The sequence below is a fragment of the Pinus tabuliformis genome, chromosome 5_1 (genome assembly GCF_031772625.1).
Source record: "Pinus tabuliformis cultivar Carrire ecotype Pingquan chromosome 5_1, CPIR1, whole genome shotgun sequence".
Lineage (NCBI taxonomy): Eukaryota > Viridiplantae > Streptophyta > Pinopsida > Pinales > Pinaceae > Pinus > Pinus tabuliformis.
The window spans coordinates 502,959,248-502,984,827 of record NC_142305.1 but is presented as its reverse complement, the minus strand read 5'-3'; the positions used below and the strand labels follow the sequence as shown (position 1 = coordinate 502,984,827).

General features: G+C 34.4%; 1 pseudogene; it reads right to left on the bottom strand.

Annotated features, from left to right (window-relative positions):
• LOC149165690 (outer envelope protein 64, chloroplastic pseudogene) overlaps positions 1-25,286 on the bottom strand; it is a 35,010-nt pseudogene extending 9,724 nt beyond the window's left edge.
• Between the last annotated feature and the right edge of the window lie 294 nt (positions 25,287-25,580).

Sequence of the window (25,580 nt, the reverse complement as noted above, 5' to 3'; positions counted from 1 at the left end):
ATGACAACTACAGGGAAACATGCTTGGTGTTAGCATGACAAGGTAACCATTGATTTTTTTATATAACTAACAACTAGGTGATGTGATAGTACATAATCAGATTTAATTGCAGAAATGCAAGGTTGAAATAAATGAATTGGGTGAGAATTCCTTTGGCTATGTTTGGAAATCGCAATTCCAAATGAATGAGTGCTTTGCATGAATACATGAAGTCTTATGAACCTAGATTTTGTTTGAAATTTTGTGGATATGTGCTATATTTATGAACATGTATTTGACAGGTATAACAATTGGTTTCTAGTTATGGGAGATTCATCAAGGAATTGGAGCCCTTGAAAGATGATATATGTACATGTTCAGTTACAAGTCAATGTGTTGGGTACAGAAAGGTAAGGTATCTAATATATTGTTATATTCATTTATACACTACCAATAATATGTTTATTGGAAATATGTTGTAGAGATTGCATGGCAAAATATATTTCAATTAAATATTGAGGAAGACTTGGGTTGAGATTTCCATTGGAAGCACTGGGAACTATGAGGTAGAGCCATGGTGTTTTTTGCTATTTTGTGCTTCCAGTGCTTTGTGATTTGTTTGCACTTGACTTGTAGGTTTTCTACGTCTGATGCGTGGTCATGCCACTATGTTTGTGGTGTTGTATGGTTATTGGTATTTCATGGTTTTCTTATTATTTGTTTCTTGTTATCTCCTTTTATGTTTTAGGGTCTTGGGAATTGGTCTGACAAAGAGGAAATTTAATGGGGCTCAAGTTGGAAACCGTTAAGAGCTTCGAGTTCATCATATTGTTGTACACATCATCAAACAACGAGTTTCAATACCATGATGGAAAACCTATACATAATTTAGCATATCTATAAAATTCATATAAATAGAGGGTAGAGGCCACCCTACTAAACTACACACCAACAATGTGATGATTTTCCCTTAATTAACTTCCCCCAGGGGAGACCTGGTAATAACTACTCTATAGAAAATAACTAGGAATAGAAATGGAACCCAATATATCACTACACCTTATTTGAACAATAAGAAGCCCATGAGAAACATGAATGAGATTGACTTGTAACATAGGAAGTAGGATTTAGATGTGGAGGCATGTCCCCAGTCATACGAATCCAAATTGATCATAGAATCAACACACATGTATCCATTAATTCGAAGAAGGAATTTAGTGCAACTATTCTTTGTGTAAGTTAGTCAAACACAATTTTAAAATCATTATAAAAAGTGAAATTATACCTATGGCTATGACAAATGTTAGCATTCTCTCCCTAAACATTACCATATGACACCATTACTGATGAGAGAGTGGAAACAGACTTATAAGTACCATAAAGAGACAACGGTAAATAACTAGAAAAAAAGAAAAGAACATATGATAAGATAATGTACTCTACAACGACTTGAAATCGTCCTAAGACTAACTCAGAAAGCCTGGGTGGAATTTGTTAGACCAGAATAACCACATGGGAAAAATAAATGAAAACCCCTCAAGGAAGATTACTTGGGTCTCTATCAGAGTAACGGTCACTCCACGAGAATCCTACCCAACCTTACATGGTGAAGTATTGGCACCATAAGCCAACGAAGCGAATAAAAAATGTGTTGTTAAGGACCCCAATAACACATTTACTAGCATAACAGAAATTTATAGCAAGAAAATTCACATTAAGGGAGAAAGCCAACGTACCTGTAGAAAATGTTGTGGGATTATTTACCTAAAGGCTATAGTGATACCCATAAATCAGCGTTGGGACCAGATTGATGTGGTAGGCCTAAAATCACCCCTGAAACAACATAAGAAGGATCTTAGACCAAATATATAAAAATAGATTATTTTGAGTGACTACCAAAGAGACGAAGCAACAATTAATTTAAACCCTTACCAGAATTCTTCTAGGGATAAACATTGAATTGAGGAGGGGATATCTCTACCACGGAACCTTGGTAACAAACCACAAATGCTAGTATACCAATACCTTTCATGGTGTTGTGTAGGCATGAAACCACCCAAAATCAATTAGAAAACCAAAAGAAAAGGAAAAATACTCAGATCCATAGGGTTAGGGTTGGGGAAATGAATTCCCACCACTGGATTGGCAAAATAAATCTCCACCATTCACATTAACCAAGTACATAAAATGATATGAAGATCACGTCAGTTGTGAGGACGTGGCCATCACTAGTTCACTATGCAACTGTATGACCGCTCGGCCATCGATACCTCAAATCCCACATGAATTCTACAATTGCAAGAACCATTTAATTCAAATTTAGCATCCAACATATCTTACCAAAGATCCATTAAACGTCACCATCTAATGCTTCATTCTTCTGCACTAAGATATATATATATATATATATATATATATATATATATATATATATATATATATATATATATATATATAGTTCATTTATACACATTAAGGTAATAGTGACCATTGGGTTTTGGGTTGACTTCTTAGTCTTAGGGAAATCCTAGTGAAATTGAGGTACGCGATATTTTAAATAAGATAACAATCGTTAAATTCCCAATCCATAAGTGGGAAAATTAAATTGAAAAATAAAAATTGTGGAACGTAGGTATCCGATAGTAGATTCATGTGAGAAACATATTTCCTAACTAATAGGCGGAAACATAATTTGAAGGAAGTCAAGTCATCCAGCTTGTGGGGACAAGCTAATCCATTTACAAATCTATTCAACACTTAATAAAAGATTTGAGCAACATCAATAATGAATGGTTTTTTCCCCTAGGGAGGGATTCCCATCAGAGAAATTTGTGTTCTCTTATGTCCATGTCTCTATTATTGATTATTCATGGTATTTTTACATTTTTGTTCTCATGATTTTACATTTTTTAGTTGATATTTGATGTTAGTTCACTAATCATTGGGTGTCTTGTTAAAAATAGATAAAAGTTATAGAATCACAGTCACTACTGAGTCACCACCCCCTCAGTAGTGAGGCTATTTCCAACAATTGGTATCAGATTCAATGAATTTTTTGTAGCTTAATCACTACAAAGTGGATTAGGTAAATCACGATTTATCAAGATGATCCACGAATCAATTCATCTAATTTTTTAATATGGAGAGACAAGGTGAAAACATAAATTTCTACTCGAGGATATGAAGTTTGGAGAATGGTGATAAATGGCTATGATGATAAAACCGCTTTAAATCAAGCTCAGTTATTTGATGCACATGCAATATGTCTAATGTATGATAATATTCATGATTGGGACGCTTAGAAAATATCATATCTCAAAATTGAATAACAAATCTGGGAAAGGTTGCATACATTTCATGGCATAGAGATCTAGAGGAATGATGAATAAAAGGGGAAATTAGTTGAATACAAAGCACAACTTAATGAAGCAATAAAAAAAATAGATATTTGAAAAAGGTTCTAAAAATTATTGAAAAGGGAGAGTACAATTTCAAGAAAGAAATTGAAGATCTAAAAACCCAATTGGAGGAAGAAAGAAGAATTGAAGAGGATATTGGCAGCCAACTCAAAGATCAGATTACCAATTTTTAAAAAATTAAATATTCAGGTGGTTTCAACAAAATAAGGATAATTAGCCTCATTGAGATGTGAAATAGAAAAATCCAACAATCAACAATCTAAATATTGAGAGTTGGAGAAAAGAACAATAATTTTGGATGAGATTCTTATTAGTCAAATGTCTCTTCTTATCAAAACTAGATTGGGTTTTGAAGGAGAATCATGCTTTGTGAAGGAAAAGGAGAAAGAATAGGAAAATAGGATAACCATATTGCATAAAATCATAAGTCCATAACCAAGAAATTTAATAAAAGGACAAGGAAGCACCATCAACAAAGGAAATCAAGAATTTGAGAAAATAAGTTATTAGCAGAAGCAAAGACAGGAAAATGACAACCACTACATGCAAAACTCTAGAAGAGAAAGGAAGAAATGAAGACTTTATTGTCCCAGGATCTGAAATAAAAGGTATCAAAGTTTATTTTATGGTTATTCATTTTCCTGCAATAGTTTGGGACATAGAGAAATGAATTGAAAATACTTAGCAAATAAACAAATATTTATGTTGAGGAACGCAAACGAAGATAGAGCTTTTATTAATGTTGAATGTTTCAAGTGTTGTAACCTTGTCCGCAAGGCATTAGCATGTAGATCTAGTATATCAAGTCATATAGTTAGTACATCTCAACCATTAATGACAAAGAATGTTTGGTGGAGAAAAGATAAGGTGCAAACAACTAGAAATATAATGCGCTTCAAAAAAGAATATTTTGTTTTTCAAAAACAAATATAATAGTAGAAGGTTCACATGCTATAAAAAAACCTAACAAAATTTAGAGGAGAAAGGAACATCAAAGAACTCCCACAAAAAATTGAGGCCTGCATGGTCTCAGGGGGAGCATATGGCCACATTTTGGGCTACATGCAAATCATTAGATTTTGTTTCCATATTAACAAGGTTTCATAAATATTTTTATTATCATGGATATGTAGCACTAATAGTTGTTGATGTAGGAGATTATTTGGAGATGGTGCATATGAAGGGGGAGCATCTCACATGCTTGCAATCTTGAGTGGCTTATTGGTGTCATTATGGCTCCATGTTAGAAAGAAAAGAAAAGGAGAGTTCTTAAAGGTTTCACATGCTTTACATTTATCTAACATTAAGATAATTCATATGCATATGAGTTAGTATTGATGTATCTATTTCACATTTCTCCATCTATTGTATAAGAGTATGGCCACATGTTGATAGAGCTCCACCTTGTGTATGATACCTATTCATTTATGTTTTTTTTGGTTATGCTCCATATGTATGCCTATGTTAACTCTTATATTGCAGCTAGATGGTGTTCTTACGATCATTATGGAGCACAAAATGAATAGTGTTACTCCAAGTTGAAGATATTTGTTGTTGGTTAATTATTGGCAATATCCTTAGTGGTTTTATGGTTACTAGTATTCATGATGATATGATATGATCATTTTCATGATACTAGTTGGAGGATTTGCTGGTCACATTTTTTACTTCATGGACCTTTAATTTTCCACCATAATAGTTTAAGGCTTATGTTGTTTCCTTGCTTTTTGCTACTATGTGAGCATGGTTGTTTGTTGTTGGAAATATTTCTTATATTATTCGAAATGTTTGTTGTTCCTACTATATAGACTGTTTGTTTGATTATTATCACCTCTTCTATAATAGTGTATTGGGAGTTGGTTGGGAAATATGGAGAGAGATTTGTTGACCTATGATGTGGCCATAAATGCTTATGGTTCTTCATTTCAAACATTACCCTTTTGCTCCTATGTTGGTTGGTGTGTTTTAGATGATGTGAGATGATGTTTATATTCTACAGCTACAAGTACATGAGTTAGGTTTTCTTTAATAATGAGAGTGTGTGCTAGATGATGCTACTATAGGTTGGAGTTTTGTGTTCCTTAGTGGTTGTCATGGATATATGATATTACTGCTTATTATCACATATTTTATGTTGGCTCGTTACTCCTTATATCACAACATTTTCTCCTAGAAGATGGTTCCTTGATCTAGAATATGACATTTACATATTTTAGATCATTCATCATTTTATTGTTGATCTATGTATTTTTTTGGTGTTGGTCAAGGAGTTTGATTGAGTATGTCTTGGAGAGAGGAATGAGTTTTGGTTGTATACTGGAAAGTTTTTAGCATCATCTAACAACCACATGTTTCATATTGTACTTCATCATTTGCAGTCATGTATCATATTTATGAAGCCTTGTAATCAAGTGTTCAAGTCTTTGTGTCCATGTTGTCATGATTTGGTGATAGGAAGTGTTATGATTCATGTCAAGATTTGTGTTGTTACGAATTTTTGGATGTATAAGTGGGTTGTTGTATATCATGTTGTAGTCATTTTACAACCATTTTTTCTTTGGTTAGAGTGATATTGATGTAGCCAGAGTTGTCGATTAGGTTTGATGTTGATAGGATACATCTTTTTGTTTCTGTTGCTTCAAGTGAGATTTGAATATGTTGTTGTTACTTCATGATAGAGTGAGTTATGGTTGTTGCTACTTTTTGAGAGCAAGGAAATGTCAAGACAGAGTGTTTTTTAGTTCCATCATTGTTGAGGTTAGTCATTTTCCATTGATGTCAAAGGGGAAGTGCTTGTGGAGATCAGTTTCAATGGTTAGTATTAGTTGAATGGTTCAGCTGGAGTTGCCATAAATTCCAAAGGGGGAGATCATCAGCACTGATCATGAAGATGCACTAATGATGCAGTTTTGATTGATTGGAATTGACATCAACCAGGTAGCTTAAGTGGTTGGTACATGAGTCTCATATGTCTCACACATGTTTGGTACATGACTTTTGATTAATATAGTTGTTGGCTATGATTGGTTGTAGACGGTAGTGCATACTCTATTTGGTACCTAGTTGTGTAGATGGTTTCTTTTACAATTGTATAGGTTCCCTTGGTATTGTTATTACCATGTTGTAGGTTCCCTTGTTATTTGTATTAATATGGTATTTACACGTGGTATTTTGGCTTGCCTGGTATTTGTATTACCATGGTATTTGCACCTAGTATTTTCACTTGCCTAATATTTACACTAGGTATTGGTATTACCATGGCATTTGCACATGGTATTTTGGCTTGCCTTGTATTAGCACTTGGTATTGGCATTACCATGGCATTTCCACGTGGTATTTTAACTTTCCTAGTATTACACTTGGTATTGGTATTACTATGGTATTTTCATGTGGTATTTTGGATTCCCTAGTATTTACACTTGGAATTGGTATTGCCTTAGTATTTTCCCATGGTATTGGATTTGAGATTGATGAGGATAGTTCACTATATACTTTTGTGTGAATTATTGAGATGTTGGTGTATTTTACCGATGCGGTGAGTGTGTGAGAGAGTGCTACAATGTTGTGTTGCATCTTGTATATTTCTGGTAGAGTTGAGTAGTTTTTATCATATTAATTTTTTAAGTTATATTAGAGAGAGGTTGTTCGGTTTCTCATGTTGAACAGATTTTGGAGCCCAGTGTGAAAATATATGAAATGTGGTTAACACGTAGGAAGTGAAGGTGTAGTGCTTTCAAGGTAGAGATTAATTTGGCAGCTTCAATATAAGGAACAAATTTCTCCATCCAATAGGAGTGGGATAGTCCAATGCTTTTTGTGCGAGGGCCATTTGTCATGGTGGCCTCTAGTGGATAGAAATCCATAGATTTGAGTGAGAAGCATATTTCCTAACTAATAGGTGCCAACACACTATAAAGGAATCCATGTCTTCTGGATTGTAGGGGAAATCTAATCCATGTACAAAGTTTTTCAACACTTAATAAAAGATTTGATCAGTAGTAGTAGCGGGTGGTTTTTTTTCCTAGAGAGGGTTTTCCACTAGAAACATTCAGGTTGTTTTATGTGCATGTTTTTCTTGTTGATGATTTATGGTATTTTTACATTGTCATTGTGATGGTTTTACATGTTTTAATTGAGATTTGATGTTAGCTCACTAATCATTGTGTGTCTTATGGAAAACAGATAATAATTATAGAATCACAGTCACTACTAATTCACCCACTCCCCCCCTCTAAGTAGTGAGGTTATTTCCCGCATTTTCTACACCTTTTTAGGTAACAAAAATTAGTTGTTTTGGTTGCATTGAAATGATACAATCATCAGTGTCAACTCTCTGTTTTTGAATCCTTGACCTTACACCATACCTTCCAGCATGGCATGGATGAGTTGGGGTTTCGCTCCCTCATCAACATTCCAGTTTGAAAATAGGTACTAGAAGTTTGTGAGTTCACACTTTTTTGTTTTTATTCTATTTTTCGGAGACTCTAGGGCCATTCGACACTTCACCATTTATCTCTATGGAATTTTGGGTTTCAAATTTCTCTACATAGTAAGTTTGGTTATGGATTTAAGACCTCTTTGGTTTATTACTTTTGACTTTGTTACCGAAGAATCCACAGTAAGAACCATTTTCTGCCAACGTTTCAAATCCCAATCGGGATCCATCATCAGGAAAACTTGAATGCTTGATAGAAGAAGAGCTTAATGGAGAGATTAAATAGTAATGAGGAGGGTAAATTGAGATGAATGTCGTCTCTCTTTTTGAATAAAAAATTATTTTGATTAATAATATAAGAGAGATGTTGGCTCTTTCTTTTCTGAATAATAATTTTGATTAATTAATGATGAGCTAATTGATTGCTATAAATTATTATTATGATGATCATTATCATAATTAAAATTAATATTAATTTTTAATTAATTAATTAATTATAACTTTTAATATTTGGTTACTTTTAATTTTAATATTAATTTTTAATTTTTATTAATTAATTTCAATTTTTTAATTTAAAATAAGAAAAATTATTAATATTAATTGTTAATATTATTATTAATAATTCTTATTATTACTAATATAATAATTAATAATAATAACTAGTATTAATAATATTAATATTGATCATAATTAATATTAATAATATGAGAATATGATATGTAGCATAGAGGAGGGTATTAATAGCCTTCCTTTGGAAGATAAGGAAACATTAAGACAAGAGTTCTCCCTCATTATGAGAAATGCCAAAACTCCCAAAAGTAATTTGAGTAAAGAAGAACAAACGGCCTTCAAATCCTTATGGAACAATGATAAAATTGTAGTTCTTAAGGTTGATAAGGGAGGAGCAGCAGTGATCTTGGATAAGGAAGACTATGTATGCAAAATGAATGAACACCTTAGATGTGGCAGTTATAAGAAGCTAAGCAATGATCCCATCCCCAAGATTATGAAGGAGGTGAAAAAGACAATTTCAGAATCCAACCTTGAGGAGAAATTAAAGAAGAAATTAATCCCCTCTTATGAAAATATCCCAAGAATTTATGGGTTTCCCAAGATCCATAAAGAGGGAGTTCCTCTTAGACCAATAGTCAATACCATTGGATCCCCAACCTATGAGCTTGCTAAGTATGTTGCAAAAATCCTTAAGCCCCTTGTCGGAAATACCGATTCTTTCATCAAAGACTCCCATGACTTTGTGAATCTTATTAAGAATGAGAAGATAGAACGTGATGACATCCTTGTTATCTTTGACTTATTTTCGTTATTCACCAAGTTTCCTCTTGATGAAGGCATTCAGGTTATAAAAGATGTTATTGATCCAGGAACTGCAAGACTAGCCGAAATATGCTTGCGATCAACTGTTTTCACCTTCCAAGGAATATATTATGAGCAGACATCTGGAGTGGCAATGGGATCACACCTTTCGCCAATCGTGGAAGTGATTCGTCAATGATACCAATATAAAATGGACACATGGTAAAACAGAGCTTGACAAGTTTTTTATTCACCTAAATTCCATCTCATCAGAAATAAAATTCACTATGGAGCTTGAAGAAAACATGGGCATCCCATTTTTAGACGTTCTCATCATCAGGAAAGAGGATGGCTCCCTAGGGCATAAGGTTTTCAGGAAGTCAACCCACATAGAAAGCTACCTCCACGCTGATTCCCACCATCAACCAACCCAGAAATTTGGTGTTCTAAACACTCTTGCTATTAGGGCCCTTCGAATCTCTAAAACTGAGCATCTTAATGAAGAAAAGAAGCATTTGGTCTCAACCTTTAAGAGTATAGGCTACAAAGAAAATGAGATTAAAAGAGCCATAGAGAAAGCCGAGAAAAAGATGTTATCTCATGAACCTAAGGCTCAAGACCAACCTCAATGTGGTAGGGTATTTCTACCTTACATTCATGGAGTTACAGATAAGATTGCTAAAATCCTGGAAAGAAAAACATAAACACGCAATTCTCAGCACCTGGAACCATTAGGCAAGGTATGAGATCGGTCAAAGATAGTATTGATAGACATCAACTTAAGGGAGTCTATAAAGTGGATTGCTCATGTGGTAAGAGCTACATTGGTGAAACAGGTCGCTCCCTGCAAACAAGACTCAAGGAACATGGTGATGATATTAAGAATGAAAGGTCTCATACTTCGACCTTGGCAGAGCACTCCTTGAAAACTAAACACCATGTCTGCCTAGAAAGCGCCTCAATTATCAATAGGGAAGAAAAACATCATAGGTGAAAGATTAGAGAAGCTCTTGATATTATCAAACACCCGCAATATCTCAATAGAGACAATGGTATGGAGATTAGTGGAAATTGGCTTCCCCTAATCAGAGAAATTAAGGTCACTAATACTTCTCAAGGCTAGCATTCTGTGGAAATATTAAATCCTGACCCACTCCTCTTTCTAATCTTAGTAAGTTAGTAACCCCGCTATATTAATCTAAGTATAATAATAATAATAATTAGCTCATAATTAATCATTTACATTAGTAATTATGATAATAGCTATCACTATTATCATCAGCTATTATTATAAATCATGATTATTAAAAATTAATTAAAATATATTAAATAGTTAAACTAATAATAAAATTCAACATTTACTATTTTAATTATTGATATTAATTATTAGATCTTGATATTAATTATTAATTATTATTACTAATAATTATTATTTATTAACTATTTATATTGATTCTTAATATTATAATAGCAATTTCAATATAATAATTATTGTTATCAATACCAATTCATTTTAAACAAATTTTAATAATTTTAATATTAATACATTACACTAATATTATTAATATTAATTATGATCAATATTAATATTATTAATACTAATTATTATTAATTGTTATATTAGTAATAATAATATTAACAATTAATATTAATAATTTTTCTTATATTAAATTAAAAAATTAAAATTAATTAATAAAAATTAAAAATTAATATTAAAATTAAAAGTAACCAAATATTAAAAATTATAATTAATTAATTAAAAATTAATATTAATTTTAATTATGAGAATGATCATCAAAATAATAATTTATAGCAATCAATTAGCTCATCATTAATTAATCAAAATTATTATTCAAAAAAGAAAGAGCCGACATCTCTCTTCTATTATTAATCAAAATAGTTTTTTATTCAAAAAGAGAGCCGACTTTCATCTCAATTTACGCTCCCCATTACTATTTAATCTCTCCATTAAGCTCTTATTCTATCGAGCATTCAAGTTGTCGTGATGATGGATCCCGATTGGGATTTGAAACGTTGGCAGAAAATGGTTCTTACTGTGGATTCTCCGGTAACAAAGTCAAAAGAAATAAACCACAGAGGTCTTAAATCCAGAATCATTTCCCTATACGGAGGGGATACCTGGAGTGAAATTATTTTACTCGAAAATACTAGAGCGAAGATAGCAAGAAGAGCTACAGACCTGCAATTCCTTAAGAACTGTCATGACAATAATCTCATCCCTCCATTTGCACAAATTAATCATAGATTACAAAATGGATGTAATAGCAAAGCGTTTTTTCAGCTAAGCTTCTCTCTAATAAGGGTGGAAATTAAAAGGGTTAGGGCTGCTTTGGATTATCTTGGACGCTCGGCTCTCTCAGTACACCTAAAGCTAGCCAGCATCATCAACAAAAATCTCTGGTCTATTATCGATGGCAGGGCTGCTCTGAAAGCCATTAATGAAGGACGCATTTCTGAAAAACGACAACACAAGAAATTGTCCAATTTATTATACAAATCGCATTATAAAGTTTAAAAACTAAACATTACCTATGAAAGCTCAATAGACACAGAAGGATCAAGCACGAATAACATTCTGAGTCATGGTTCATCAGAAAAAGGCTCGGGCATAAACACCAATCACACAGAAATCCAAAAAGCTAATGATACAACAAAAACCACAAAAACGCATAACCGAGGTGGCAATTACAACAGTTTAGACAGTGTTTATCAAATCGGTAATCATAACGCGGTGGAAAGCATTAATGCGTAGAACGCGGGTGGCCTTGGCAACATGGTAGACAGCAATTGCATCAATGTGCTCACATAGAATCAAGACTGTTATATACAAGATCCGGTAGGTAGGATTAAGCAGAATGCAGTTGACATTGGCAACCTTTTAAATAATTACATCAACGAACCAGATCAATACCTAATCAGCGATAATATGGAAGACTCGGTGGGCAGCAATCAAAGTAATACATAGAACGTTGTTGTGGACAGTAATTACATCAATGAACTTGAGCATAATCAAAACATTAATCAGATAAATACGCAAAAAGCATTTGGCAGTGGCAATCTTTTAAATAATTACATCAACTTAACTAGCGGTAATATGCAAGACTCAGTGGGAAATAATGAAGGTAATACATAGAACCTTGCTGTGGACAGGAATTACATCAATCAACTTGAGTAGAATCCAAACATTAATAAAAGAAATACGTAGAAAGCCATTGGAAATATTTTATACAGTAATTACATCAAGGAACCAACGCAAAATCTAGACCTAATTACCGCTAATATACAAGACTCGGTGGGCAGCAATCAAAGAAGTAATACAGAGAGTGTTGTTGTGGACAAGAATGAAATTAATATGAACAATGGGAAGACTTCAGTTAACACTTCCGAACTAAAAAGGAAAGTGGTTAATCTGTCTTCCCAAGAATTAGATCTTGAAGTTATTAACATCCTTAGCAGAGGTCTGGGATTTGCAGTTTCTTCAAAAAGACTTCCTATTGAGAATATGATATGTAGCATAGAGGAGGGGATTAATAACCTTCCTTTGGAAGATAAGGAAACATTAAGACAAGAGTTCTCCCTCATTATGAGAAAGGCCAAAACTCCCAAAAGTAATTTGAGTAAACAAGAACAAAGGGCCTTCAAATCCTTGTGGAACAACGATAAAATTGTAGTTCTTAAGGCTGATAAGGGAGGAGCAACAGTGATCTTGGATAAGGAAGACTATGTATGCAAAATGAATGAACACCTCAGATGTGGAAGTTATAAGAAGCTAAGCAACAAACCCATCCCCAAGATTATGAAGGACGTGAAGAAGACAATTTCAGAGTCCAACCTTGAGGAGAAATTAAAGAAGAAATTAATCCGCTCTTGTGAAGCTATCCCAAGAATTTATGGGTTGCCCAAGATCCATAAAGAGGGAGTTCCTCTTAGACCAATAGTCAATACCATTGGATCCCCAACCTATGAGCTTGCTAAGTATGTTGCAAAAATCCTTAAGCCCCTTGTCGGAAATACTGATTCTTTCCTCAAAGACTCCCATGACTTTGTGAATCTTATTAAGAATGAGAAGATAGAACATGATGACATCCTTGTTAGCTTTGACGTTGTGTCCTTATTCACCAAGATTCCTCTTGATGAAGCCATTTGATCTAGGTGGATGTTGGTGGCCACCCACCTATCCCATTTGGACCCCCAAAACTGTCTCTTTCAGTCCTTTCAGTTTCCTAAATTGCAGCACAGTTTACTATTTTTAGCCGTTTTTCAGGTCCTGAACTTCCGGAGCCGTTTTGAGGCCCTAAACAACGTTTTTTTGGGAATCTAGGGAAACATGGGTCCATGGACTGATGTTGCCTCCCAAAGTGGTAGTGCTCAGATAGATCTTTCTAACGAGCTATTGTACGCGTCAAACGGAGATCGTATGCCAAAGTTACGACCCTGGGAAATTGATGTACCAATTTACCCAAACGGGGCCCACAATTTGGCGTTTCATCTTCTAGGGTTAGGTTTTGGGATGTGAAGGGTTTTCCATTGTTTCTCAACAATAAATAGGCCTTCGAGCCTCATTGTAAGACAATTCAGAACGGTTCAGAGGCATGTAGCCACCACATCTCTTCTCAGAGATAAGCTACCATCGCCATAGCTGGTTTATTTCCATTACTGTTTGTAAGCATATTTCAGTCTTTTCCATTAATGAAATGAAGTATTATTTCCACTGCATCTCTATGTTTATGGTTATCTCTCTGTTTTATTGCGTTCCTGTCTAAATCCGGATCAGTGGTATCAGAGCGGTCTGCTTTTTCTCTATTTTTCTTTGCATGTCCCCAACGAGGTCGGGATATAAGGAGTTAGGGCTTGAACTTGTCGAACCTTTGCAAGACCAGCCTTGCAAATCCTGACGGCACCCCATGGCGGATGAGAAGAAAGACGAGGGGGCAGGAGATCCTATCAAAATCTTGCTCGAAGAAGCGCTCGAGTGGCAAAGGAACGCGATGATGGATAGCTTTCCGCAGATCCTTCAGCGGCTACCCAAAGGCGACGCATCGGCTTCCAACAGCGACTCTGGAAACGCCACACCGTTTAAGGTACAAGTTAATTTTGAAATCCCCATCTTCGAGGGTCAAATAGATGCAGATGCTGTAGATAAATGGTTAAATCTGCTAGATGGGTATTTTTTGGTTCATGAATTTTCAAGTCGGGAAAAGATTATTTTCGCTCTTCTCAAAGCAGCCCCCCACGTCAAGGACTGGTGGGAAACCTACTGCGAGCATAAGGATGAAAGTACAGGCTCACTATTTTCAGCCGCACCCACTTGGAATGACTTCTGGGATGCCATCAAGGAGCAGTACTACCCTGTCGGAAGCTAAGAGGACAAATACATCAAATGGACCACACTGCGGCAGGGACGAGACCAAGATGTGCTGAAGTTCACAAACATTTTTCATACCCTTCGCACACAGTTGGGTATCAAAGATTATGAGCTGCATCTGGTACTCAAATACTGCGGCTGCCTACACAAATACATCCAGGAAGGGATGGGGTTCTTGAACATCTCCTCACTTGGCACAGCATATCGATACGTTGTCAAAATCGAGCAAAAGTTCAAACAGAAGAAGCGAGACTTTGGATCTACAAATCCGAAGCCCAAAGGACAAAGCCAAGGCGGGGTGACCCAAGACAACCCATCGAAACCGCAAGAAAAGAACAACACCACGAAGCCAAAGAAGGATACAGGAAAGTGGTGTGAGTTCCACAAGAGTCACACTCATAACACAAGTGAGTGTCGGACCAAGCAGTCGCTAGTGGCCGAGTTGAAGGCTTCTGAATCAGATGCATGTTCTGACCCTGAGCCAGAACCTAACAAGCGGAATGGCAAAGGGAAGTAGATCATTGATGCGGATCCCAATGCCATTGTTGCCACTACCAAGATCCAGAAGAATGAACCTACAGATCCAGAAGAGGGGGAGCGTCTTTTCCACTCACAGATGTGGGTGAAGGGTTTGCCCCTACAATTCATTGTCGAGAGTGGCAGCCAAAAGAACCTCATTTCAGCAGAGGTCCTGAAGCGGTTGGGCCTACCAACTACACCACACCCGCAACTGTACAGTATCGGGTGGCTTCATGAAGGACGAGATCTCAAAGTTCGCCAGCAGTGCCGCCTTCCCTACAGCATCAAACCATTCACAGACGAGGTATTGTGTGATGTTACACCTCTGGATGTTTGTGATGTATTACTAGGCCAACCATACTTGTGGAGGTGACATGCTGTGTATGAGTCAAGGCCTCGTGCTGTCATTATTTCTTTAAATAATTCATTATACAGGATACCGAAGGTAGCCCCACCTACCACCACATCTTTGATCACTACTAAGAAAAGCAGCAAGCTCATCTCCCAGACCAGGAAATTCATCTGTCTGGCTCACTCCCAAAGTAAGGGGAAGATCGTTACTACATCCATGACCCCCGCAAAGGGTTCCTCCACACAGCAGCAGCAGCAAACGAATACGGTCATGATAGAACACAGGAACAACTTCTCCTCACCCACAGGGGTACCACACAAGTTTCAGGTGGGTGACAAAGTTTGGTTACATCTACAGAAAGAATGCCTTACAAGAGCCCATCAGAAGCTCCGACCACTCTGACATGGTCCTTACACCAATACCAAGGCTACGGGCAACAATGCTTTGAAGCACAGCATTCCTCCATTCCTTCACTTGCACCGAGTGTTCAATGTGGACCATCGTCAACCATGCTTCCCACCATTTCTGGACACATCAGAGATTGCAGAACAACTCACCAGAGACCCAGCTCAATAGAAGCTTCCTCATCTCATGGATGAACTCAATGCAATGGCGAAAATTGCTTCCTAAGGGGGGAGGAATGATCCAGGTGGATTTTAGTGGCCACCCACCTATCCCATTTGGACCCCCACAACTATCTCTTTCAGTCTTTTCAGTTTCTTAAATTGCAGCACAGTTTACTATTTTTAGCAGTTTTTCAGGTCCTGAACTTCGGGAGCCGTTTTGAGGCCCTAAACGACGTTTTTTTGGGAATCTAGGGAAACATGGTTCCATGGACCGACGTTGCCTCCCAAAGTGGTAGTAATCGGATAGATCTTTCTAACGAGCTATTGTACGCATCAAACGAAGATCGTATGCCAAAGTTACGACCCCGGGAAATTGATGTACCAATTTACCCAAACGGGGCCCACAATTTGGTGTTTCATCTTCTAGGGTTAGGTTTTGGGATGTGAAGGGTTTTCCATTGTTTCTCAACAATAAATAGGCCTTCGAGCCTCATTGTAAGACAGTTCAGAATGGTTCAGAGGCATGTAGCCACCAGATCTCTTCTCAGAGATAAGCTACCATCGCCCTAGCTGGTTTATTTCCATTACTATTTGTAAGCATATTTCAGTCTTTTCCATTAATGAAATGAAGTATTATTTCCGCTGCATATCTATGTTTATGGTTATCTCTCTTTTTTATTGCGTTCCTGTCTAAATCCGAATCACCATTCAAGTTATAAAAGATGTTACTGATCCAGGAACTGCAAGACTGGCCGAAATCTTCTTGCGATCAACTGTTTTCACCTTCCAAGGAATATATTATGAGCAGACATTTGGAGTGGCAATAGGATCACCCCTTTCACCAATCGTGGCCAACTTATACATGGAATAATTTGAAAAGAAAGCCCTAGAATCTTACCCTTTGAAGCCAACATGGTGGAAGTGATTTGTCGATGATACCAATATAAAATGGACACATGGTAAAACAGAGCTTGACAAGTTTTTTATTCACCTAAATTCCATCTCGTCAGAAATAAAATTCACTATGGAGCTTGAAGAAAACATGAGCATCCCATTTTTAGACGTTCTCATCATCAAGAAAGAGGATGGCTCCGTAGGGCATAAGGTTTTCAGGAAGTCAACCCACACAGAAAGCTACCTCCACACTGATTCCCACCATCACCCAGCCCAGAAATTTGGTGTTCTAAACACTCTTGCTATCAGGGCCTTTCGAATCTCTGACGCTGAGCATCTTAATGAAGAAAAGGAGCACTTGGTCTCAACCTTTAAGAGTATAGGCTACAAAGAAAATTAGATTAAAAGAGCCATAGAGAAAGCCGAGAAAAAGATGTTATCTTATGAACCTAAGGCTCAAGACCAACCTCAATGTGGTAGGTTATTTCTACCTTACATTCATGGAGTTACAGATAAGATTGCTAAAATCCTGAGAAAGAAAAACATAAACACGCAATTCTCAGCACCTGGAACCATTAGGCAAGGTATGAGATCAGTCAAAGATAGTATTGATAGACATCAACTTAAGGGAGTCTATAAAGTGGATTTCTCATGTGGTAAGAGCTACATTGATTAAACAGGTCACTCCCTGCAGACCAAACTCAAGGAAAATGGTGTTGATATTAAGAATGAAAGGTCTCGTACTTCGGCCTTGGCAGAGCACTCCTCAAAAACTAAACACCATCGCTAGGGAAGAACAACATCATAGGGGAAAGATTAGAGAAGCTCTTGAGATTATCAAACACCCGCATAATCTCAATAGAGACAATGGTATGGAGATTAGTGGAAATTGGCTTCCCCTAATCAGAGAAATTAAGGTCACTAGTACTTCTCAGGGCTAGCATTCTGTGGAAATATTAACTCCTAACCCGCCCCTCTTTCTAATCTTAGTAAGTTAGTAACCCCGCTATATTAATGTAAGTATAATAATAATAATAATTAGCTCATAATTAATCATTTACATTAGTAATTATGATAATAGCTATCACTATTATCATTAGCTATTATTATAAATCATGATTATTAAAAATTAATTAAAATCTATTAAATAGTTAAAGTAATTATAAAATTGAACATTTACTATTTTAATTATTAATATTAATTAGTAGATCTTGATATTAATTATTAACTATTTATATTGATTCTTAATATTATAATATCAATTTTAATATAATAATTATTATTATCAATGCCAATTCATTTTAAACAAATTTGAATAATTTTAATATTAATACATTACGCTAATATTATTAATATTAATTATGATCAATATTAATATTATTAATACTCATTATTATTATTAATTATTATATTAGTAATATTAATAATTTTACTTCTATTAAAAAAAAAAATTAAAATTAATTTATAAAAATTAAAAATTAATATTAAATTAAAAGTAACCCAATATTAAAAATTATAATTAATTAATTAAAAATTAATATTAATTTTAATTATGATAATGATCATCAAAATAATGATTTATAGCAATCAATTAGCTCGCCATTAATTAATCAAAATTATTATTCAAAAAAGAAAGAACCGACATCTCTCTTCTATTATTAATCAAAATAATTTTTTATTCAAAAAGAGAGCCGACATTCATCTCAATTTACCCTCCTCATTACTATTTAATCTCTCCATTAAGCTCTTCTTCTATCAAGCATTCAAGTTGTCCTAATAATGGATCCCGATTGGGATTTGAAACGTTGGCAGAAAATGGCTCTTACTATGGATTCTCCGATAACAAAGTCAAAAGTAAGTTTAGTATTTTTCTATGGTTTTTTTAATCGGTGATCTTATGGAATTAGCATACATTTTAGTATTATTATCAAGCCCACGTTGGGGTTTAACCTTGAAATCTTCTTTTTGGGTTCTTCATTTTTTCCCTTTATCTGATATATTCGACTCGGTGAAATTTTTCCTTTCTATTTTATTAATCACTATTTTATAGCATAATTTTTTTTATATCTATATATATATAAGGTTGTGGTGGAGCCAAGGTCACAATGTCAACTATCATAGGTGACTACATACCTTCTCAATTCTGAATTTGTTATTATATAGTGGTTTTGTTTCAATTGACAAAATAGATTGACAATCATTCTTTTTCTAATTTTATTTGACAAGAACAGCCATGGAGATGGGACCACCGTGCAAACTTACCATAGGTAGAGTAATTTTTCCCATTTTTAACTTCAATTTTCACTTTACTTATTATACTCATTCTTTATTGAATACCAAATTAATGTATGAGGGTTCCCTTTTAGGTACCCTAACAATTCTAGGTGAAACATCTATCGAATTTCATTGACTTCCACTTTTGGTTTCAACACTTTAACTCCAGCGTTCCACTACATGTTAGCCTCTTAATTCATTTACCCATCCTTGATGTCTATGTTGTACACATGGTTTTTCCGCATTGGCATAGGGTTATTTAAACCCTCCTTATGGATTGCCACTAATTTTTTTATGTATTTCTACCTAAACGTATTAGCCTTCATGGTGTATGTTGCTTCAAAACAATGTTTTCAATCATCTCATCTTCGGACTACTTATACAACTTCAACTTTAAATATTTAGTCTTGTTTTAATAGATAGGATATTGGTTCAATATATTTTAAGTTTATTAGTTCACTATTCGACTTCATGATTATTATTCTCTATACCCTTGCGTCTCAACCGAGTCTCATATTCTATGTGGTTAAATTTAAATATATAATTTCTATGTAGATTACTTCTAAATACATTTGTTTTTAAGAAAAAATGACATATTGTATTACTAGTTTGTTCGATTTTTTAAATATAGAATGGTATATATGTACCTATATCAATTCGATTGTACTATCATTTTGATAAATGTTTTCTTTGAGATGATGTACGTTTAATTGACCTCACCATCAATGGAGTTCAGTGTATAGTTTCAATACAAGACTCATATTTTTGTTATAGTTCTAGCCATGCGCTCTATTATAGTCGAATTTGACTTGCACCTATATGATCACCAAACCTAAGGAACTACTATAAAAAAAATTTACCCTTTTATCCTGAGTAAATGTTTAAGATTGTTAAAATTATATGATTCCTATAGTATATATATCTTCCATTTATGTTGAGAACGGTAAGCTTCTTGATCATAATTTTAACTTATCTCTCTTCAATAAATCTAGGAGTAACCAATGTATCTTTAAGGAACTTGTTTCCAATTTAATAAACATCTCTTGAATATTAAGAGAGTTAGTGTTACTCGGTCATACCAATTGACCAACTACAAAATAGTAATTATGTTAAATAGATTTAGACATAGTTATGTTTTCTATTATTTCACATAATACCTAGACATAGAAATAGAAGTTATGCTTCATACATAACTTCTTATGACTTCTTAAAAATACATATACCCTCGTAGCTATACTAAAGTTTAGCATAACATGGTATGAAATCACGATTGGAACATTATTAAACAGCCATATCACACTTCTTCGTAGATTAATCATCCTTAGTTTTTACACACATACAATATTTCCTCTCTAGAAATAAAAGCCATCAGATCATAATATATTTTTCAATGATAACTTCATCTAATTTGAGAAGATATCCTGCATACATCCATCTTTTTTATTCTTAAAAATTTTATTTCATAAATATATTTATCTCTAGAATTTCGATTCAATCTCTTTATTTCACTCATAACTAAGAATAATAGCATAATTAAATGATAAAATTATGTATGCAGACTCTTTACTCTATTAACCCTATCATATCTTCAGGCATGTGATCCATTCTTATTTATCATAAGACATTAGCATAGATATGCACCATACTTCTTGCATGCAACCTCAACCATAGTATTCTACCATGTTTGTAACATACCTCTTTCGACACCATATTAGAAACCACATACTACTAGCAGATACCTCCTATAAAAGTATTAAAATCCACCTATGGTGTTTCTTCACTAAATTTAACTTGAAATAAGTTTAGATGTAATAGTTGTCACATGCGTTCATATATAATTATCTCATAACAAGGTTAACACAAGCCTTCTTACCTATGCATAAATCACATCATAGAGGAAGAATCAATCATGATCATTTAAGATCCTGCATTCGAGTTTCCATCCTTTGAGGATTTAACACCAACATTAAGGGAGATAATGTCATCAATACACTGTAGCTAGCTTTGCCATATAACATGTTCATAGTCCTATTTTCATAGTCGAAAGTACTACTCACATATATCTTATGCAATACGAACAAATAAGTAAAGCAGCCTCAATGGAAGAAATTCATCTGATGGTGCATAATGCATATAGTATATAACTAGAACCACGGGCTCTACAGTTTCAAACCTTAATACCAAAATCATTCATCATACATAGTTTTATCAAGCATACTTATTCAAACATCTCATCAGAAAATATAACACGTGCAACTCCATCATCTCATAAGCTTAATAATTTTCAACAAGAAGTGTAAGGATTCAATATACAGAGCATCCCATTCCATTGAATCAAGCTAGAGTAGAAAGGAGAACATCACTTGGAAAATGGAGCACCACTACCCAATCTAGAACTGACTCTTCCAGTTCAGCCCCAAGAGGAGGTTGTTTCCATGGATCAACTACCCCTCTTGATCTCTGTCATGGGTATTTAATACCCTCTTTCATGATATAGTTTCCCTTAGCATGTCCCACTTTTAGGCAGATGTTTTATCTAATTTCCTAGGCTTTTAAGTAGAAAATATTGCCTTTCCCTCCGGTGAGGCTTTTCCTTATAAAAGATTTCCTTTCTCTACTACAAAGCTTTTATGTTTTTTTCAATGGATATTTATCTGCAATCCATCCATCTTATCTAGAATTGAATCTAGAAGATTTATAATGAAATAATAATCCCTTCCCATTCACCAATGGAATTTGGAAAGAATCTCATCTCTTAGTGTTTCGCTTTTCCAAGCGATTAATTATTTTATTTATTTCATAAAGTATTTACTTTAATTGGACACATCATACCTAGATTTTCTTTGCTTAGGTTAACAAAGTTTTACACACGAGGTAGGGGTGTTACATACTCCCACCCTTAAATTTATATCGTCCTCGATGTATTACTACATCTTATAATGTTTTTTTGCTTGTTCACATGTAGTTTTTTATGAATTTAGATGATTCGATCACCTTGCGATCTAATGCAAATATTCCAATATATATCGATTAGAAGGATCACATCTCCTTCCATTGCTACCTGTAACATTTGTTGCAATCAATTGTGTGAGAGATTTGAAATGAAGAAAAGTTAATTATGTTACAGTAGTTAATGTCATAATTTGATATACAATACTACTAATTGAATGATTGTGGCTTATATTTCCTGCCATTTATCATGGTTGAAGAAATGCATGTTCTTACCTTACATTCTTCTAAGCATATGTGTTCTTGTTGAACACTTTCTCCCAGCAGCTTGTCTACATACACAAGTCAACTAACACATAATATGTACAAAATATCATGTTATGTTAGCTCATACATAATGATCAAAATAATTTATACCCATAAATTATATATAACCTGTATTCCTCATAGGCCAGACTCATACTCACATGTATACAAAACTGAAATAAAACACTGATACTTATCCTTGAATCACTTCATATCTTCCTTCTTCTGTACGCACTCCAGGTTGGTTTCCATACCAGAAAATCACCTAGTGTCTTCATGCGTACGTTCACATAGTGTTTATTATACACTCGTAGCTAAACATGTCATATATTATTATGCAATACATGTATTCATACTCGTACAATATGTACCACTTGTACATAGTACCATCTGTACCACTGGTACACCATATCAATGTCCATAGCATCACCTGCATGACATATACTTCATCCACATGTTTCTAACCATGTTAGTATTATGCCAAAAATTCCTTCATTTATGTATATTACCTTTAGGTAAGTGGACCAAACTATGCTCAGTTTATCGATAAGAGAATAAGGAATTTCCTAGACCTGTTCATCTTCTACAACTAGTGAAAATATTTATGTCAAAGTATTCAAGTGCTTTTGTTTAGAAATTCACTTTTCTTGTGTCATGTGGTTGTAGTACAATGTCATAGAAGAAATCATGCATACTACAACTTTATCATACCCATAACTTTGAGTTTTGGGATTAAATTTGTCATCTGGACAAGGTTTTAAGAGTAATGGAATATGGGTTTCTCTTAATTATACTATGATTTTCATTTGGTTTTGATGTCTTGTTCTCTTTCTACTTCTTGTCATGTACTTACACTAGAGTTAATTTCTTAGTTTAACCATGTACTTGCATGCATTAGGTCATTGTCATTTTGATGTTTTCTTGTACCCTTCCTTTTCTACTTTCATGAGCAATCCATGCAAACACTGTTTTCTTTTCTTTTTAGCTATAAATGTTGTAAATATTTGTTGTACTCTCTAGTTCCTTTTACCTATTATGGTCTTTCAGGTATGCAAAAAAATTCAGTTCAGTTCAGTTCTATGTAGCATCCTATTTACGCAATTCAAATTGTACTCTATTCTCTGTGACGACAGAAATTAAGATCATTATAATCATCCAAAATAATATAGATAATATGTTAAATTACTAATATCCACTCAACTATTACTGTCAATATTTTAACATGATAGGACCATGCACCACAAAAGTGAATGGCATTCCTTCGACAACTAAATTAAATAATCATTGTTCTACAGATTATACAATAAAAATATCAACATTTCAACCCAATAAACTTTCAACTTAATTTCTGCAAACGAGGCCATGGATCTAGTATTGAAAGAGTCAAGCTGGTAAAATTTATACAAAATTTTTTATTATACCTTAGTGATAAAATTTCCAAATGACATATAGTCTATCACTAGTTCGAAGCCAAAATCTAAGACATGTCAATTTGATCCATATTAAAGATAGACAACATAGAATCTAGATAATATCCCAACTGTATGCTGAAATGAAGACATCTGTTTGGTACAAATGCATTTTTATAGGGTATACCTTTGGTGTATCTTCATCGAAATCACATAATCAAATTGCAGATATTATCCAAATAGTTAATGTGATTTTCATATTAGGCTATACATTTATTGATAGAAAGTATCTTGATTCTAGCTGTGCATATCTATTTCTTCAGTCCCTAAGCTATAATTATTTCCATCCATTCTAAAAAGGACTTAACATGTTCCCAACAAGCCAAATTGATTAAGCAGTCATTAATAAGATACTTGATACTTTTGATACATTATAACTCTAATCATAAAATTTCAAAAAGAGATTTCCATCTACTCTGCTATCTAGGATTCAAGAAATTACAATATATATTTTGAGGACAAAGATCGATTAGTATTTAGAATATGAAATATGCATGTTATGAAATAAAGCTTTGAAGGATAATCATTATACCTATGAATAAGGTGTAATGCACTACAAAGAGACTTCAAAGCAGAAACCCCACCTTGACCATGTTTTCTCTCTTCTTCATTTTAAAAATACTTCAAGCTTGGAACTTTGGTAGCAAGATACTTGCCGAGGTTTATTGGATTTAAAAGTTGTTGTCCAAATAATGTTTCAGTGGACCTAGTGACTACATTCACTATTTGATCATTAGGAATATCTCTAACCTTAAAACAATCATCTACAATTATAATACGCCTAGGTTTCCTGTACTCCATGAATGGAAACTATAGTAGTATATGACCAAAATGACGCAAAATATTTGGATCCATTGTAAGGAAACCAACAATATCAAAACTATGAGCCATTGCCACAACATCAATGGTGGAAACAACCCCATGGGAAGGATGGACCCTAGAATACCACAGAATTCTGTAGGCACTCTAACACTTCCTCTTATATCTGTACCAAGAGAAAAGTCAACAAGCTCAGCTACAATCGCTACAAAAGATCAACTAGAATATCCTCTAAGTATGCGTGAAGGTGCAACTAGATTAGTTGGAGTTCAATAATGTTTGTTTTCTCCACTAATGTTGTATGCCATCTCATCCATGATAGTTCTCCCAATACATGTTTCTCCCACTTGTACAACAAACGTAACCATAAGTGTCATTTGAACTACAGGTTCATGGGTCCTTCACCAGTTTGGATTTCCAAAGCGAGTCGGATATGTAAGAGGGTGCAGTTCTTTGGGAGGTGAGGGATAAGGAGGCAAAAGTAGCTTAATCCACTCAATAAATGTGCTTAAATATTACTTAATTCCCTTCTTCCATCTCCTGCTAGGTAAAAATATTCTCGCTAACCCCAATCCCAGTAGCACCCAGAGTTTTGTAGCATACATTGTTACCAATAAATCATTGACTTGGTTGAGATTTCCATTAATTTGAGGAAAAGCACTACCACTTGCATCTCTTGTTCGTGCAATAGAGAAAACGATAGTGCCATGTTTATAGCCCTCAACATCAAATCATTCGAGAAATGAATTTCACAACTATCCATTTTCGACCATTCCTTGTTGTTGCATATTCAGTAGGGCTTCCTCTGTATTCATTGCTTTCTTGTGCATTCAAGGAAACCATTGTGTATGTGAGCCAGGGAATTTTTCCAAATCATAATGTTCTTAAATCTCTAGCAA